Source organism: Gorilla gorilla, chromosome 18, assembly GCF_029281585.2.
Source record: "Gorilla gorilla gorilla isolate KB3781 chromosome 18, NHGRI_mGorGor1-v2.1_pri, whole genome shotgun sequence".
NCBI lineage: Eukaryota > Metazoa > Chordata > Mammalia > Primates > Hominidae > Gorilla > Gorilla gorilla.
This window is the reverse complement of record NC_073242.2, coordinates 104,724,906-104,741,925: the sequence shown is the minus strand read 5'-3', so window position 1 is coordinate 104,741,925 and position 17,020 is coordinate 104,724,906. Positions and strand designations below refer to the sequence as shown.

Genomic DNA, 17,020 nt, shown 5'->3' with positions numbered 1-17,020 from the left:
CTGACACGGGGACGGCCGAGTCCACCCACCCCGGGCACTGACACGGCGAAGGCCGGGACCACCCACTCTGGGCACCGACGCGGGGACGGCCGAGTCCACTCACCCTGGGCACTGACGCGGGGAAGGCCGGGACCACCCACTCTGGGCACCGACGCGGGGACGGCCGAGTCCACCCACCCCGGGCACTGACACGGGGAAGGCCGGGACCACCCACCCTGGGCACCGACACGGGTACGGCCGAGTCCACTCACCCTGGGCACTGACGGGGGGAAGGCCGGGACCACCCACCCTGGGCACCGACGGGGGGAAGCTGGGCCCACCCACCCCGGGCACTAATAGACGAGAGACGGAACAAACAACACAACCACCCCATGCGGGCATGGGAGATTTACAAGTTTAATCTCATGGACAGAAATAGACTCGGCCCCAGCACAGCTGCAGAGCACACATTCTTTTCAACACACACAGCTCACTTGGGAACTGGCCACCTCTCGGGCCGAGCAGCAGGTCTCAGGGGATTCTGAAGGAATCACAGGGACTGCTGCCCTGCCCCGAATGTAGCCGGTGAGGCCGGGCATCTACGGTAAACACAGAAGGAGCAAAAACAGCTGCGTGTGTGTGGAAGAATTCTAAAGCCAGCCGCCTGTTCATTAAAAAGTTCAGACAAACCAGAGGGGCCTGTGGCGGCCAGGTCATCTACTTTAAATCCTCCTCAGCACGTGTACTTTAAAAAGTACTTCGTAAAGCGCCCGTCACCCAAAGCGCACTGATAAAGGCAACACCCTGCCTCCCAACAAGCTATTTCTGTTGAGGGCACCGAGAAGGCAGCTCCCTGACTCATCACAATTCCAGAAGTCACAGATACATGTGTCGCCCTTCCAGAGTACACCCACAGTTTTGCAAAACACGTCCATATACGACCAAAAACAAAGGCTGAGCCTAACACTGAGGCTGCCTGCCTTTGCGTAGAAGTGCGTGCGCTTGATGGGTGCAGGTGAGTGTACCCCGAGAACACGGGCCACGTGCACCGTGACACATCCTCTCGTGACACCAGCCTCGCGCAGACCCCCGCATGTGCAGAGGGTGCGCACAGCAGGCAGGGCGCGGTGACCAGCAGAAATGACCCTCGCCCCAACGGCAGCAGGACTGGACACCACGATCAAAGCCACAGAGGAGGTGCCGGAGCAGCAGGGGGCTGGCGGAAGGCACGCTTAGTACAGGCTGCAACGCACAGCCGTGCCCCCAGGAGCCCCCGCCCTGCAGCAGGAGGCGGAAACACGGGAGGCTGTGGTATGGAATCAGGGACGGGGGGGTTCCGCCGGGACCCACACTCATGGATTCCAGCTGAGCCCCTCGCCCACCCAGATGATGGCCACCCCCCGGAAGGCAGGGCCTGCTGCAAGCTCTGAGCATTCTTCTCGGCCCAGCACTCGACTCCCAGGGACCCTCCGAGAGGGCTGGTAGACGGCTGCCAGCTACACCTGCAAACCACACTCTGGACGGCTAAACACAGGAGTCAAAAAGGTCGGTGTGTACACAGAGGAGCCGAACACGGAGATGAGAGGCACCGCGTGTGGGTTTAAAAATCCCCTCTCTAGCAAAGAGGGAGAACTGGTGTGGAGGGGTCAACACAGAAACGCAGCAGGTCCAGGTGTCTGAGTTGGCCAGAGCTCACGTGGGCTAACATTCACTCAGACACATGACTGCAGCCGAGCAACCGGGCCTCAACGGACACTGAGAGACGTCGGCTGGGGCCTGCACCCACACCTGCAGCCCAGGCACTGGTGCCTGCACCCACGGCTGCAGCGAGGTGTGAGTCTCCACAGAGCTCGGAAGGCTGGGCTGGGGAACGTGGGGATCATTCTGTCCACCAGCCAATGGGTGACGGTGGATGCCGCGCAACACAGCGAGGGGAGGATCCGGCACCCTCCCTGCGTCCACAAGCCCCTGGCGGATGCTCCTGAGCTTGGTCTTCTGTGTGGACATTCCCACCCGGGCTTCTGTTTCCCGTTAACCCCCCTTGCTGCAGCTCCCTGCCAGGTGGGGAACCCAAGCCCTGCCTTCTCCCTGCCACTGACCAGGGAGTGGCATCCTGGGCAGCGTCCTGGCCAAACCAAAGGCTGCAAGGGTTTTGGTGACCACTGGCCTTGGGAGGGGAACGGCACGTGCCCTGGCGGTGAGAGCAGGAGGTGCGTCAGGGACGCCCAGAGCCCAGGCTGTCACCACACTGAAGTCAGTTCCAAGTACAGTGGGGCTGCCGCGTAGGGGACGGCGCTTTCAGCCATGCGTGGTGCTGTGCAGGGTCTGTGCGTCCACCTGAAGGACCCCGTGGGGACGCTGGACAGTGTCTGTGTGACCAGGACAGGTGAAAAGGGGTGTCTGTGTGCTGAGTCAGTGTGTGGGGAGCGGGAGAGTCACTCCCCAGGCGGGGAGGGCCAGGCTAGGCAGCACAGCTGTCCTGGGCTGGGAACAAGGTCTGAGCTGTCCTGCTGTTGCCCGGGGACAGAAGGCCCGAGAATCCCTGGGCAGGAGGCGCAGGCAGTGGCTCCAGCAAGAAGAGCTCAGCCAAGCAGCTGCACGGCCCCACTCCAGGTACATGCTGGGTCCTACAGTGAGAGCATGAGCCGTGTAACACGCCACTGTCACACGGGAGCCTCCCCAGACCCACGGTGAGAGTACGTGTAACACACTATCGTCACACGGGAGCCTCCCCGGACCCACGGTGAGAGTACGTGTAACACGCCATCGTCACACGGGAGCCTCCCCGGACCCACGGTGAGAGTACGTGTAACACGCCATCGTCACACGGGAGCCTCCCCGGACCCACGGTGAGAGTACGTGTAACACGCCATCGTCACACGGGAGCCTCCCCGGACCCACGGCGTGAACGCATGCTGTTCCGTTCCCAAGGCCGGCAGTCGCTGAACGCCCCCATCCCCCGAGTTTGGTTTGTCAAGGATGCCGGTGACAGAGAAGTGGGCAGTGGCAGGCAGGAGGAGGAGCTTGGGTTCACCACCTGGGCAGGCAGCACCCGCCAGGGGGTTAGTGGGAACAGAAGCCCAGGCAGGATGTCGCAGTCAGAAGATCAAGCTCAGGAGCACCCGCCAGGGGCTCGTGGGTGCGGCCAACGTTGGCCGCGGAAGGCTGTGCCCGTCAGAGGACCCCTGAAAACAGTACCGTGCTGCCCGGCCGGGAGCGTCCGAAGGCGGAGGTGCGGCACCCCAACACGTCCAGTGGCTCCAACATGGGTGCTCCCTGACAACCCTGAGGGTGTGTCCAAGTGGGGTGGACCCAACAGACAGAGCCCACGCTCATGCGCGGAGTGAAAGCAGCCAGGAAACGTCCCCTTCTCCCCCAACACCACCCCCACAAATACCCCAAAATACGCCTGTAATTCCTCCACCACCCCTCAGACAACACGCATTTCACACGTCTGTCCTCACTCCCTAAAAACGTGGAAACCTATTTTCTGTAAAATGAAGCAAACTTCTGTAAACGGAATTCATGATTTACCAGAAACTGACTTTTTAAAAATAAACAGTCCTCACAGGTGCATCGTCACCACAGCCCCCCACAGAAGAGCCAGGGCCCCACTGCAGGGCTGAAGGGCTTCCTCATCCAGCCACGTGCGAGCTAATCACCTCACTGACTCCGCGACCAGCGAGCCCGCACCACCCAGCAGCTCCCACCATCTAGAGCAAATCCCGCACGAGGCTGATCTCACTCTTCGCAGGTTAAGAGGATTTTAAAGACACCAGCCTCGCCCTTACCCACTTACAGGCAAAATGTCAAAAGCTGGAAGACAGAGGTCAAAAACTCCGAAGGAGTGCAAAACTTGATGTGAGATCTTACGGAAAATATTTCAATTAAAATATCAAAAGAAAGAAGTGGGTCTTCCTCCCCCTTCAAGAAGGATGCCTTGGTTCAGCTTGATGTTAGGCCACTAGTTCCAGACTCTTGGAACTGAGTTTGAAAAGCGCGTCTGATGTGCCACGTGGGTGTGAGGCGCCCGCCACGCACACCCTGTCTGGATGAGATTCGGATCAGATTCGGCCGCAGCCAAACCCTAAATTCTCAAATTATACTGGGATTGTCACAGGAAGACTCTTACACGTTTAAATCACATGGTACTCGTAAAACTAACCCATACAATATACACGGGGTACAGACACAAATTTTACTTCCCTGAGCACTTATGAGAACTGAGATTAAATTTCAAAGCCAGCTGGGGCGGAGGCTCACGCCCCTACTCCCAGCACTCTGGAAGGCCCAGGTGGGCGATCACCTGAGGTCAGGAGTTCAAGACCAGCCTGGCCAACATGGTGAAACCCCGTCCCTACTAAAAATGCAAAAATTAGCCGGGCGTCGTGGTGCATGCCTGTAATCCCAGCTACTCGGGAGGCTGAGGCAGGAGAATCACTTGAACCCAGGAGGTGGAGGTTGCAGTGAACCGAGATAGCGCCGCTGCACTCCAGCCTGGGAAACAGAGAGGCTTCGTCTCAAATAAATAAATATAAATAAAAATAAATAAATTTCAAAGCCACTGAGTTACTGAATAAAACCGCGCTGCATAAATAGTCCGGTATGTGAGTGATATCTCAACCGACTCTTAAGTTAGCCAGTGGGAAGGAATGCTGGGTATTGCAATAACGCCGGGAAAGTTTCACCCACCCGACGCCTTTATGAAGGGTGAAGGAGTTTCCCGATGTTTATTACCAGCAATGCAAGGTATATTTAAATTAAAAATCTGTCTGCAACGAACACTCCCAGGCGCTGACGGCTCACCCCCCTTGGTTGATCACAGCAAGGCGCGCACTCACCGCCAAAACTCCCGGGAAAGGAGCGAGTGCTCTTTTCAAAGCCTGGTTTTCCTAACAAGCTTGGCACCGCTTCCCACAGAGCAGCACCCGGTTTTCGGCGGCGTGCGGCCCGAGCGGGTCCCCTGCGCCCACAACTGGCCCTGAAAATCTGGCGTTTGGGCCCCGCCACGCAACAACGGGTGCACGGCCAGCAGCGGCGAGCGGGGGCCCACGCGGGGCCGGGAGGGCAGGGCTCGCCGGGCCGGGAGGCCTCGCCCGGTGTCGGGCAGCCGCGGGGCGCGCGGGGCTGACCTGCTGGAAGGCCTTCTGCCGCTTCTTGAACCGAGAGGGCAGCACGAAGTCGCAGCCGCGGGCCAGCGAGGCCAGCTCCTGGCGCAGCGAGCGCTCGCGGAGTCGCATGCCGTCGGCGCGCAGGGCTCTCCGCGGGCCGGGCCGGGCGCCGCGCTCTTGGGGCAGGGCCGGGCCGGGGCCGGGGCCGGCGGGGCGCTGCAGGCGTGGCCCGGGCTCAGCGCGCTCCATGCGTCGCCCGCCAGGCGCTCTGGGGCCGGGGCCCGCGCCGCGCGCATTCCTCAGGCTGAGGAGGGCGCATGGCGCCGGGGGTGGGGGCGGCCGCCTCTCCCGACCCGCGACTGTGCAGACCCGGCTGCTCCCGGCGCTGCTCTCCTCTCCTCCTCCTCCGCTCCCCGCACTGCCCTCCGCTCCCTCCGGTCCTCTTCTCTCCTCTCCCCGTTCGGCTGGGCCGTCCGGCCGGGCAAGCGGGCGCTTTCTGCACCGCGGCAGCCGTCACGTGGCTCGCCCTGGAGCGCGCATCAACAGGTCCCCGAGAGGAGAGCCTGGGCGGAGCGCGCATCAACAGGTCCCCGAGAGGAGAGTCTGGGCGGAGCGGGCATCAACAGGTCCCCGAGAGGAGAGCCTGGGGACGGCCTCTGGGACCCAGGCGAAGGCGCTCCCCGCGAGAAGTCAGGTCCCCCCCCCCCACGACAACACCAGAGCTGGCTGCAGGCTCGGTGCCGGCTCCGGCTTGCCCCTCCAGAGCACAGGGCACACCAGGTGCAGCTGCACCTCCACAAACACGCACCGCAGCCCAGACATCCCGGCAGCCCGGCATCAAAGCGCGCCGGCATCTCCGCCCCTCCCCAAACTTCAGGAGTTTCTAGAATACAGCTAAGCTGCAGTGGGCATCCAGGATCTCGTCTTCTCTGCCACTGCTCACTGTGATAACTGCGCTTGTTTGCAATCGTATTTAGAACAAGAAAAGAAGGGCGGTGGAAAAGGGGGGACGGGCAACTTTAAATGAGGATGAGCTGACATCCCGGGGGCCTGCACCTTGATCCCACCGGGAAGGAGACAGGATACCTTCGGGCTGAGGGTCAGAAACTGGCCACATCCCTGCCAGGCTGAACGCTGTCAGCAGAAAGCCTCCCGGGTCCCCGATCAGGAAGGTCCTGCGTGACCGCCTGCATCTGTTACAGTCAATGAACCTCCTTGGACGGGTCACTATCACCCCAAGTCAACAGCGTGCACTGGGCTCTCCCACTGCCGCACGCTCTGTTGAGTCTGGAAAAACGCAGGATGACACGGATCTACTACTGTGGGGTCACGCAGAGGAGTTTCCCTGCCATGAAAAACGTCTGTGTGGCACTGACGCACCCAACCCCCGCAAGCCCCGATCTGTTTCCTGTCTCCATCGTTTTCCTTTTTCCGAGTGTCCTAGACTTGGAACCAGCAGTCTGCAGCCATCTCAGACTGGCCCTTTCTTCTCCTGCAACCTTCCACACCACCTCTGACGCCCACCACAGCCCCCCACCCGCAAGGCCCCTTCCAACTCTTCTTAGGGGTACGCCCCTCTCCACTTCCTTCTCTTCCACCTCCTTCCCTTCTCCAGCCATCCCCGGATCCCTCCATCCTTCTCACTTCCTTACTGTCCTGGAGGATTCAGAAGTCGGCCTCTGACCCCCTGTAAGTCTCCAAACGGAAGCTTTAAGACAGCACCAGAGGGAATGTGCTCAAACCACCAGGAGACGATTTAAACAAGTGCACCCAGTAACCCACGATGCGGGGCGCAAACTCACAGGGCAGAGGTGTCATCCAGTCACCCACATGCGGGGCGCAAACTCACAGGGCAGAGGTGCCGCCCAGTCACCCACATGCGGGGCACAAACTCACAGGGCAGAGGTGCCGCCCAGTCACCCACAATGCAGGATGCAAACTCACAGGGCAGAGGTGCCGCCCAGTAACCCATGATGTGGGGCGCAAACTCACAGGGCAGAGGTGCCGTCCCGTCACCCACGATGCGGGGCGCAAACTCACAGGACAGAGGTGCCGCCCAGTCACCCACGATGCGGGGCGCAAACTCACAGGGCAGAGGTGCCGTCCCGTCACCCACGATGCGGGACGCAAACTCACAGGACAGAGGTGCCGCCCAGTCACCCACGATGCGGGGCGCAAACTCACAGGGCAGAGGTGCCGCCCCTTCAGTTCAGATCAGCACTACACACGGACGGCCTCCCAAACGCAGCTAGGGGAACCAGATTGGGAGCCAACCTCCTGTGATCTCCCTCCGAAAGTCAAAGATCAAACCCAAAATGCACGGGAAGCGAGCCAACGGAGGCGCGATCCTCACACTCAGGCAACACGCCCTGTCCTGCCACGCCGGGTGACACACGCCCTGTCCTGCAACGCTGGGTGACACACACCCTGTCCTGCCACGGCAGGTGACAAACACCCCTGTGGACTTTACTGCCAGGTTTCCTCTTTCCGTACAAGACTTTTGGAACACAGCCAGGCACAGTGGCTCATGCCTGTAATCCCAGCACTTTGGGAGGTCAAGGCAGGCAGATCATGAGGTCAGGAGTTCCAGACCAGCCAGGCCAACATGGTGAAACCCTGTCTCTACTAAAAATACAAAATTAGCTGGGCATGGTGGCAGGTGCCTGTAATCCCAGCTACTTGGGAGGCTGAGGGAGAAGAATCGCTTGAACTCGGAAGGCAGAGGTTGCAGTGAGCCAAGATCGCGCCACTGCACTGCAGCCTGGGGGACAAGAGCGAGACTTCATCTCAAAAAGGAAAAAAAAAAAAAAAAGACTTTTGGAAAACAGCCTCAAAATCCTGAAGTGCACACACACACAGAGATTTAAAGACTCTGACCTGGAGCCCTCAAACCACCTCTGGATGCAGCCCCACTGCCTCCCTGGAGCCCCTACGTCCTGTCCCGATGCAGAACCCGCACCACCCGCCCCCAATGCAGCCACAGGGCTGTCTACACCGGATGGGGGAGGGACAGGGCTGTTCACACTCGACGGAGCCCCCACGGGGCTGTCTATCCACTACCGTGTACAGGGACGGGGCCGTCCACACTTGACAGGACCACCACGGGGCTGTTTATACACTATTGTGTACAGGGACGGGCCGTCCACACCCAGTGGGGCCGCCATGGGGCTGTCTATACTCTACTGTGTACAGGGACGGGGCCATCATAGCATTGTTTTTGCACCACAGGCCAGCACGGAATCTGCGAGGCCTGTTTTCAGCCTGTTCCCCCCAAATTCCTACTCTGAAGAGACAACATTGCCATCTGGGCCGATGAAGCCCCTCACGGCACCCGAATCTCTACCGTCCTTCTCCCGTCGGGACACAACCGTACCATCAACCTCTAAAGGCTCCTAAAATGCCCAGAAGACCTTTATGCAAATTTTCATAAAAATCTCTTCACTTTTCATTCTCACTAAACATACATTTGTTCAGACAGCTTGTTTTAGGATAAAAATGTGTCTTCCATGAGCAAACATAATGGCTTTTCTGAAATCCTAGATTTGAAAGGCTTACGAAGGCGACCTGCCCTTTGTGAAAAAATGTTTTTCTGAACATCCAAAGCTAAAAGCATAGCTAGTAACAGGCAAGCCCATGAGACAGGAAGATGGCCCAGAATCCTGTCCTCACCCTGCAGGCGCCGTCTGCAGAGCACAGCTTCCTCCCTGTTTCAAAGGCCCTGAGAGGACAGGCTCCAGCGGATTCAAAACCCGTCCACCTCATCTCAGGAAACGGCATGGTTCTCTCTGTCAACAGAAGGGGAGGGAGGGATGAAGCTCTTTACACAGTTTCCATGGTTGCAGATTCTCGGAGGTTCCAAGAAGGGTTCTGGACACCTTCCTTCCTCCTCACAACGAGACTCTCATCGGTGCCCACTATGAAAACGTGAATAGGTCGTTGTTACGAAGGCAGTGAGAACTGAACGCAGACAGGCACGCACCTGTACAAAAGCTACAGTTCCTGGGCAAGCTCAGGGCTCCCGCACGAAACCTTCAGAAACCCTGAGCTCCTGCCCTGAGGGTTCTGGGTGCTTTTGTCTTACAACATGTTTGTTAAGAACTTCTAATGAAACGTTAAGATAAGCACACCTGTATGTACATGCACCTGTGTGTGTGTATGCATCTATGTATGTGTGTATGCGCCTATGTGTGTATGTGTGTGTATGCACCTGTGTATGTGTGTGTATGCACCTGTGTGTGTGTATGGACCTGTGTGTGTGTGTATGCACCTATGTGTGTATGCACCTATGTATGTGTGTGTATGGACCTATGTATGTGTATGCACCTATGTGTGTATGTACCTGTGTGTATGCACCTATGTATGTGTGTATGCGTGTGTATGCACCTGTGTATGCACCTGTGTGTATGCACCTATGTGTGTGTGTATGGACCTGTGTGTGTGTATGCACCTATGTGTGTATGTACCTGTGTGTATGGACCTATGTGTGTGTATGTACCTGTGTATGCACCTATGTGTGTATGCACCTATGTATGTGTGTATGCACCTGTGTGTGTGATGCACACGCACGCCCATGTTTATCTCCAAATACCCTGTTCTAATGTTCTAGAATGCTGGCACCCGGTCTAATAAAAATCACAGGTTAGGTGGATACCAAAACTGAGTAGCTTCCAGAAATTAGAGAAGAACTAAATAAACAGATAGAAACTTAATCAAGGAGGTGCAAGAGGTGTACCCGGGGAAGTACACAACGTTGCTGAACAAAACCTAAATGAATGGAAAGTCCTTTGTTTGTGGATTGGAAAATACTGTTAAGGTATCAATTATCCTAAACTGATCCACAGATTCAAAGCAATCCCAATCAAAATTCCAACAGGCTTTTCTTGCTGGAAAGCAATTTTTAAAGAACAGGCTTGGACTCACAGTATCTGCTTTCAAAATTTGCTAGAAAGTTACACTAATCTGGAAAGTGCCATGAAGGTGAGGGGATGCACATACAGCAACGGGATGGAAATAATAATAAAAGAGACGTACGTACTCAACTGACTTTCAACAACACAATTCCACGGGGGGAGAAAAGACTGTTCAATATACGGTGCTGGGGTCATCCAGATACCTCACCTCATACCACGCAGAAAAACTGACCTGAACTGGATCACAGGCCGAAACGCAAACCTAAAACCACACTGCTTTCTCAAGATAAATATAGGAGAAAATCTTTGACACCTTGAGGTATGCAAACATTTTGTAATAAGACACAAAAAATAAGAGTCATAAAAGAAAAAAGTTGAAAAACTAAACACTTTTCTCTTTGAAAGACACTGAAGAAAACAAAAAGCAAGCCGGACTCCAGAGACATATGCACACACCACATTGTCTTACCAAGGACTTGCCAACAGTTGTATGTAAAGAGCTCTCGCAACTCAGTGAAAACATAACCCAATTTAAAAAGCAAACACACGACCTGAACAGACACTTGACAGTGGGAACCACATGAATGGCAAATAAGCACCTGAAAATTCCTCGGCGTCACCAGGCCGCAGGGGAATGCAATCAAAATCGTGCAGTACTGGCCGGGTGTGGTTGCCCTCGTCTGTCATCCCAGCACTCTGGGAGGCTGGGGCGGGTGGATCACCTGAGGTCAGGAGTTCAAGACCAGCCTGACCAACATAGTGAAACCCCATCTCTACTAAAAATACAAAATTAGCTAGGCATGGTGGCGGGCGCCTGTCATCCCAGCTACTCGGGAAGCTGAGGGGGGTGGATCACCTGAGGTCAGGAGTTCAAGACCAGCCTGACCAACATAGTGAAACCCCATCTCTACTAAAAATACAAAATTAGCCGGTCATGGTGGCAGGTGCCTGTAATCCCAGCTACTCAGGAGGCTGAGGCAGGAGACTCACTTGAACTGCAGGAGGTGGAGGTTGTAGTGAGCCGAAATCGCGTCATTGCACTGCAGCCTGGGCGACAAGAGCGAAACTCCATCTAAAAAAAAAAAAGCAGCTCATCCACATGAGGTTCTTACTTCCCCTTGTAAGAACTTACTTTAAAGATGCATTTAGGGTCCCCCCTAGCAGAAGCACCCTGGCTTGCAGCATCAGCCCATCGATACTGGCGTTTTCTTTTCTTTTCTTTTTTTTTTTTTTAGAGACAGGGTCTCACTTTGTTGCCCCAGCGGGAGTGCACTGGCACAAACATAGCTCACTGCAGCCTCGAACTCCTGGGATCTTCCTGCCTCAGCCTCACAAGCAGCTGAGACTTCAGGCATGAACCAATATGCCTGGCTGATTTTACTATTTTATAGAGATGGGGGAGTCTCGCTATGTTGCCCAGGCTGGGCTCAAACTCCTGGCCTCAAGTGATCCTCCCTCCTCGGCCTCCCAAAGTGCTGGGATTGAGCCACTGCACCCGGCCAATGCTCACATTTTCTAATTTGTACCAGTTTCTCTTCCCCAAAGACGGGAAGGAGCCACTGCAAGCACCCCTTTCAAACACAGAATGCAATCTCTCTGTTCAGTAACGATGAAGGCGTGGGTAACGTAAAACAGCCATGGCAGCACTGGTTACGTCTGCTTGGGATGCACCACGTGATGTTTTCACAATGGGCATGCCGTTCCTTTCACCCTTGGCTGGGGAGTTCAATGGACCTAGCATGAACCCTCCTGACAGCTCATACTCCATTCTCTACATGTGTGGGTGAGAAAAAGTTGCTTTATTTATGAAAATCTCTTCCTCTGACCCCAGCATCGCCCCTCCCCAGCCAGAGTTTGTAGCATGGAACTGCATCCTTCACTGTTAACGTGGCCTTGCGTATTCTGTATATGGGATGGACAGGAACAAGCTCTTTTTTTTTTTTTTTTTTTTTTGAGACAGAGTCTTGCTCTGTCACCCAGGCTGGAGTGCAGTGGCGCGATCTCAGCTCACTGCAAGCTCTGCCACCCAGGTTCACGCCATTCTCCTGCCTCAGCCTCCGGAGTAGCTGGGACTACAGGCACCCGCCACCACGCCCGGCTAATTTTCTGTATCTTTAGTAGAGAAAGGGTTTCACTGTGTTAGCCAAGATGGTCTCTATCTCCTGACCTTGTGATCCGCCTGCCTCGGCCTCCCAAAGTGCTGGGATCACAGGCATGAGCCACCGTGCCCAGCCCAAGCTCATCTTTTTTGTCCCAATGAACAGACACATCCTTCTAAGTTATTCACTTCTTGAGATTCAGCTGAAGTAAGCCATAGGTTCCAAACACGTAGACATGTTTAAGGCAAACTTTTAGTCCCAAACAAGGTCAGTCACTGCTTTTTGAAAATTCTTGCCATCTCCTAAGTGCAGAATCCTGCACCCTGCACACCCCGGCCGCCACGCCACGGTCCACACGCGTCCTTCCTTCTGCTTCTCCGGTCAGACCACTCCAGTCGCTCAACGTGACCTGAACATCTCGTCTTTTTTTTTTTTTTTGAGACAGAGTGTCTCACTCTTGTCACCCAGGCTGGAGTGCAGTGGCACAATTTCAGCTCACTGCAATCTCTGCCTCCCAGGTTCAAGTGATTCTCCTGCCTCAGCTTCCAGAGTAGCTGGGATTACAGGTGCCCACCACCACACCCAGCTAATTTTTGTATTTTTAGTAGAGATGGGGTTTCACCATGTTGGCCAGGTTGATCTCGAACTCCTGACCTCAGGTGATCCGTCCACCTCAGCCTCCCAAAGTGCTGGGATTACAGGCGTGAGCGACTGAGCCTGGTCTCATTTTCACACTCTGCCCGTCATCCCTCCCAGAATGGCCTCCCTTGGTCCCACCCCCCATACCCAATAAACTCAGTGCATTTCTCAAGTTCCACTACTCACTTCCTCCTCAAAACTTTCTCCAGGAGAGAAATGATGTCTCCCTGCTTTGAACACCTTTGGAACTTAATTTCCACTTGTTAGAGGCTTCTTGCCTGATTTACAGAACATATCATCCTCTCACATGCACCCAAATGGCCTCGTTTGCACAGACCTGACCTTCCGTCAATATTCCCAGCCCTAGGAGAATTCATGCAAAGTCACAATACTCCCAGCCCTAGGAGAATTCATGCAAAGTCACAATAGTCCCAGCCCTAGGAGAATTCTTGCAAAGTCACACAATTCAAGCATTTACCTTAGCGTCTGGCTGTCATTCAACACGTTTAAGGACAAAATGGCAGCTCATTAGCGATCCCACGGAGAAAGCAAGCCATGGAGGGGAACCATCATTACTAGCACACGCTTCTTGAGTCCTGGCCCTCCTCTCACATACAACCTCCTCAGTAAATGAGGGATTTGGGCAAGAGTTCTTAAGGTGCTTCAGGTTTTGCAACTCACTGGGAAAGTGGACTGGGCCGGAGCTCAAGAGATGCGTCCTGGGGCCCTGAGTCCTCTCCTGGATCGGGATCTGGAGGGCCTGAGCCAGACGGTCTCCAAGCTGCCTCCAGCTCTAGTTCACATTTTCATCGACACGTACTTTTGGAAAACGTTCTAGATCCATCAGAAGACGTCGGACATCACCTCAGATTGCCACCCACCTCTCACTCAGCAAGTAGAGAGGCTGGTCCATTTTGGCTGGAAAACTGTGGTGCTACATAAATATCACTTTGTGACATGCTTATTAGTGCTGCTGATGGAAGGCCGGTGTTCAGCTGAAAAATTTCAAATGGTATAAACAAGTTCCAACGGAACATTCTGAATATTTCAGGCTCCCGTAGTATTCTTGGGACACCAGACACACCAGCCATACGTGTTTCTATAACATCTGGAGCAATGTTTTATCGCTTTAAACTGCATAGTATAAAACGACAGAAAGGATTTTTTAAAATACACGGCTGTCGGCAGGCACGGTGGCTCACACCTGTAATCCCAAAACTTTGGGAGGCCGAGACAGGCGGATCACGAGGTCAGGAGATTGAGACCGTCCTGGCTAACACGGTGAAACCCTGTCTCCACTAAAAATACAAAAAAAATTAGCCGGGCACGGTGGCAGGCGCCTGTAGTCCCAGCTACTCGGGAGGCTGAGGCAGGAGAATGGCGTGAATCCGGGAGGCGGAGCTTGCAGTGAGCCAAGATCGCACCACTGCACTTCAGCTTGGTGACAGAGCGAGACTCCGTCTCAAAAAAAAAAAAAAAAAAATACACTGTTGTGCGCTTGTAATTACTGGAGATTTACTACCAGATAAAGCAAGAATAAAACCCTTAGGCTCATTAACTAAACTGAGCAGAAGAGATTGCCGAGAAGTGGGTAACAGAAACCAACCTAGAGAACTCGAAACAAACTCTTAACAGTGAGACCAACTCGGGACTATTAACTGTGTAAATTAAAAGTAAAACCTGAAGGCTCACAACCGACTAAACAGACCCCCCATTCTTGGCCAAGAGAAACCTTATTTTTTTTTTTTTTTGAGACAGAGTCTCACTCTATTGCCCCAGCTGGAGTACAGTGGCGAGATCTTGGCTCACTGCAACCTCTGCCTCCCCGGTTCAAGCAGTTCTCATGCCTCAGCCTCCCGAGTAGCTGGGCTTACAGGCGCCCGCCACCATGCCCGGCTAGTTTTTGTATTTTTAGTAGAAATGGGGTTTCACCATGTTGGCCAGGCTGGTCTTGAACTCGTAACCTCAAGTGATCCGCCCACTTCAGCCTCCCAAAGTGCTGGGATTACAGGCGTCAGCTACTGGGCCTGGCCCCAAGAGAAACCTTAAAAACTAAGTTCAGGCTGGCGCAGTGGCTCACACCTGTAATCTTATTTTTTTGGGAGGCCAAGGCAGGCGGATCACCTGAGGTCGGGAGTTCGAGACCAGCCTGGCAACATGGAGAAACCCCGTCTCTACTAAAAAATACAAAATTACCGAGGCGTGGTGGTGGGTGCCTGTAATCTCAGCTACTCAGGAGGCTGAGGCAGGAGAATCACTTGAACCTGGGAGGTGGAGGTTGCAGTGACCTGAGATGGCACCATTGCACTCCAGCCTGGGCAACAAGAGCGAAAGTCGGTCTCAAAAAAACACAAAAAAAACAAAAAAACAACTAAGTTCCCAGCCATGACTAGATGGGAGTTTGGACACACCTTATTATACCCCTCCTGCTTTGGCAGCTTAAACACAACCAACCAGCAAAAAGGTTAAAATCAACATCGTAAGGCTGACAGAACAGACTCTGTGGCAAACAAGACCAAGGGCCACCTGAGGTGAGGGTTAAGTCACACACCGCCTACACTTAAAGAATAAACTACAGTTCCAACTGCCAAAGCATTTCTTTTTCTCCAACAGCTAAATGTCCTTTTAGGTTATTCACTAGAGACCTCTGCAGAAACTCGTTTTTAAGATTCAAGAAGTAAATAAAGGATGTTTTTCTTTTTCTCTATTGCTTATCTTGGCCTCAAGCTCGCGCACGCAAGAAGACACTCTCTCTCTCTCTCTCTCTATATATATATATAATTTTTTTTTTTTTTTGAGACAGGGCCTTCCTCTGTTGCTCAGGCTGGTGAGCAGTGGTGCAATCTCAGCTCACAGTAATCTCCCACTCCCAGCTTCAAGCATTTCTCCTGCCTCAGCCTCCTGAGTAGCTGAGACTGCAGGTGCGCCACCACGCCTGGCTAATTTGTGTATTTTTAGCAGAGACGGGGTTTTGCCATGTTGCCCAGGCTGGTCTCGAACTCCTGAACTCAAGTGATCTGCCTGCCTCCAACTCCCAAATGCTGGAATCACAGGTGTGAGCCACCATGCCTGACCAATATAAACAATATTAAAACACCTGCAGCTTCCCGTCAGATCTGATGAACAGACCCCTCTGTTCCACCAGCCGTAACTACAGCTTTGACTGGGAAAAGACTGATTCCAGGCCAGGTGTGGTGGCTCACGCCTGTCATCCCAGCACTTTGAGAGGCTGAGGCAGGTGGATCACCTGAGGTCAGGAGTTTGAGACCAGTCTAGCCAACAAGGTGAAAGCCTGCCTCTACTAAAAATACAAAAATTAGCTGGGCGTGGTGGTGTGCGCCTGTAATCCCAGCTACTCGGGAGGCTGAGGGAGGAGAATCGCTTGAACCCGGGAGGCGGAGGTTGCAGTGAGCTGAGACTGCACCATTGCATCTCAGCCTGGGTGAGAGTGAGAATCTGTCTCAAAAAAAAAAAAAAAAAAAAAAAAAAGACTGATTGCAATCACTTTATCCTGATAACTACTCACCACGGACTGGTTCTGGCCAGTTGACAGAGGCTGCAGAGTTGCTTCACCTTTTGACCTAGGGGGCCTAACCATAATGCATTTACATGTTAAGTCTCCGCTCCAAGGTGAACTTGGGAGTAGGTAACATGCATGTTTGTTCAATACCCATGCGTCAGGACACCCTTGGTGAATATCCATAGCTCTTCCTATAACTTCTTGAATATATACACTTGGCCAACCCACTCAGCATAAATTCCCGTCTCATCTTTTCTTCCCTCCAAGTGCTTGTTTTCAGTTTTTTCTTTTTTTTTTCGGAGACGGAGTCTTGCTCTGGTGCCCAGGCTGGAGTGCAGCCTCTGCCTCCTGGGTTCCAGTGATTCTCCTGCCTCAGCCTCCCGGGTAGCTGAGATTACAGGTACATTAGCCAGAGGCTGCGCTTCTCACCTGCAGTGTATAATCACCTTCTATGAAATAAATGGCGTTTCTTCTAAGAAATACAGTGGGATTTTGGGAGGCCGAAGCGGGAGGATTGCTTGGACCCAGGAATTCCAGAGCACTCTAGGTAACATAGCAAGACCTCGTCTCTGCAAAAATAAATAAATAAATAAATAAACAAACAAAAATTAGCCTGGCGTCATGCTGCACGCCTGTAATCCCAGCTACTGGGGAGGCTGAGGCAGGAAGTCCAGCTGTGTTTGCGCCACCGCACTCCAGCCTAGGAGACAGAGCAAGACCGTCTCCAAAGAATTGTAAAATAAATAAAAAACGGACCAGGCG

At 53.9% G+C, this 17,020-nt stretch overlaps 1 protein-coding gene across 3 annotated transcripts in view; it reads right to left on the bottom strand.

The window, feature by feature from the left end:
* LOC115930163 (serine/threonine-protein phosphatase 2A regulatory subunit B'' subunit beta-like) overlaps positions 1-17,020 on the bottom strand; it is a 58,005-nt gene that overhangs the window by 39,562 nt on the left and 1,423 nt on the right. The gene's annotated exons all lie outside the window — the stretch shown is intronic.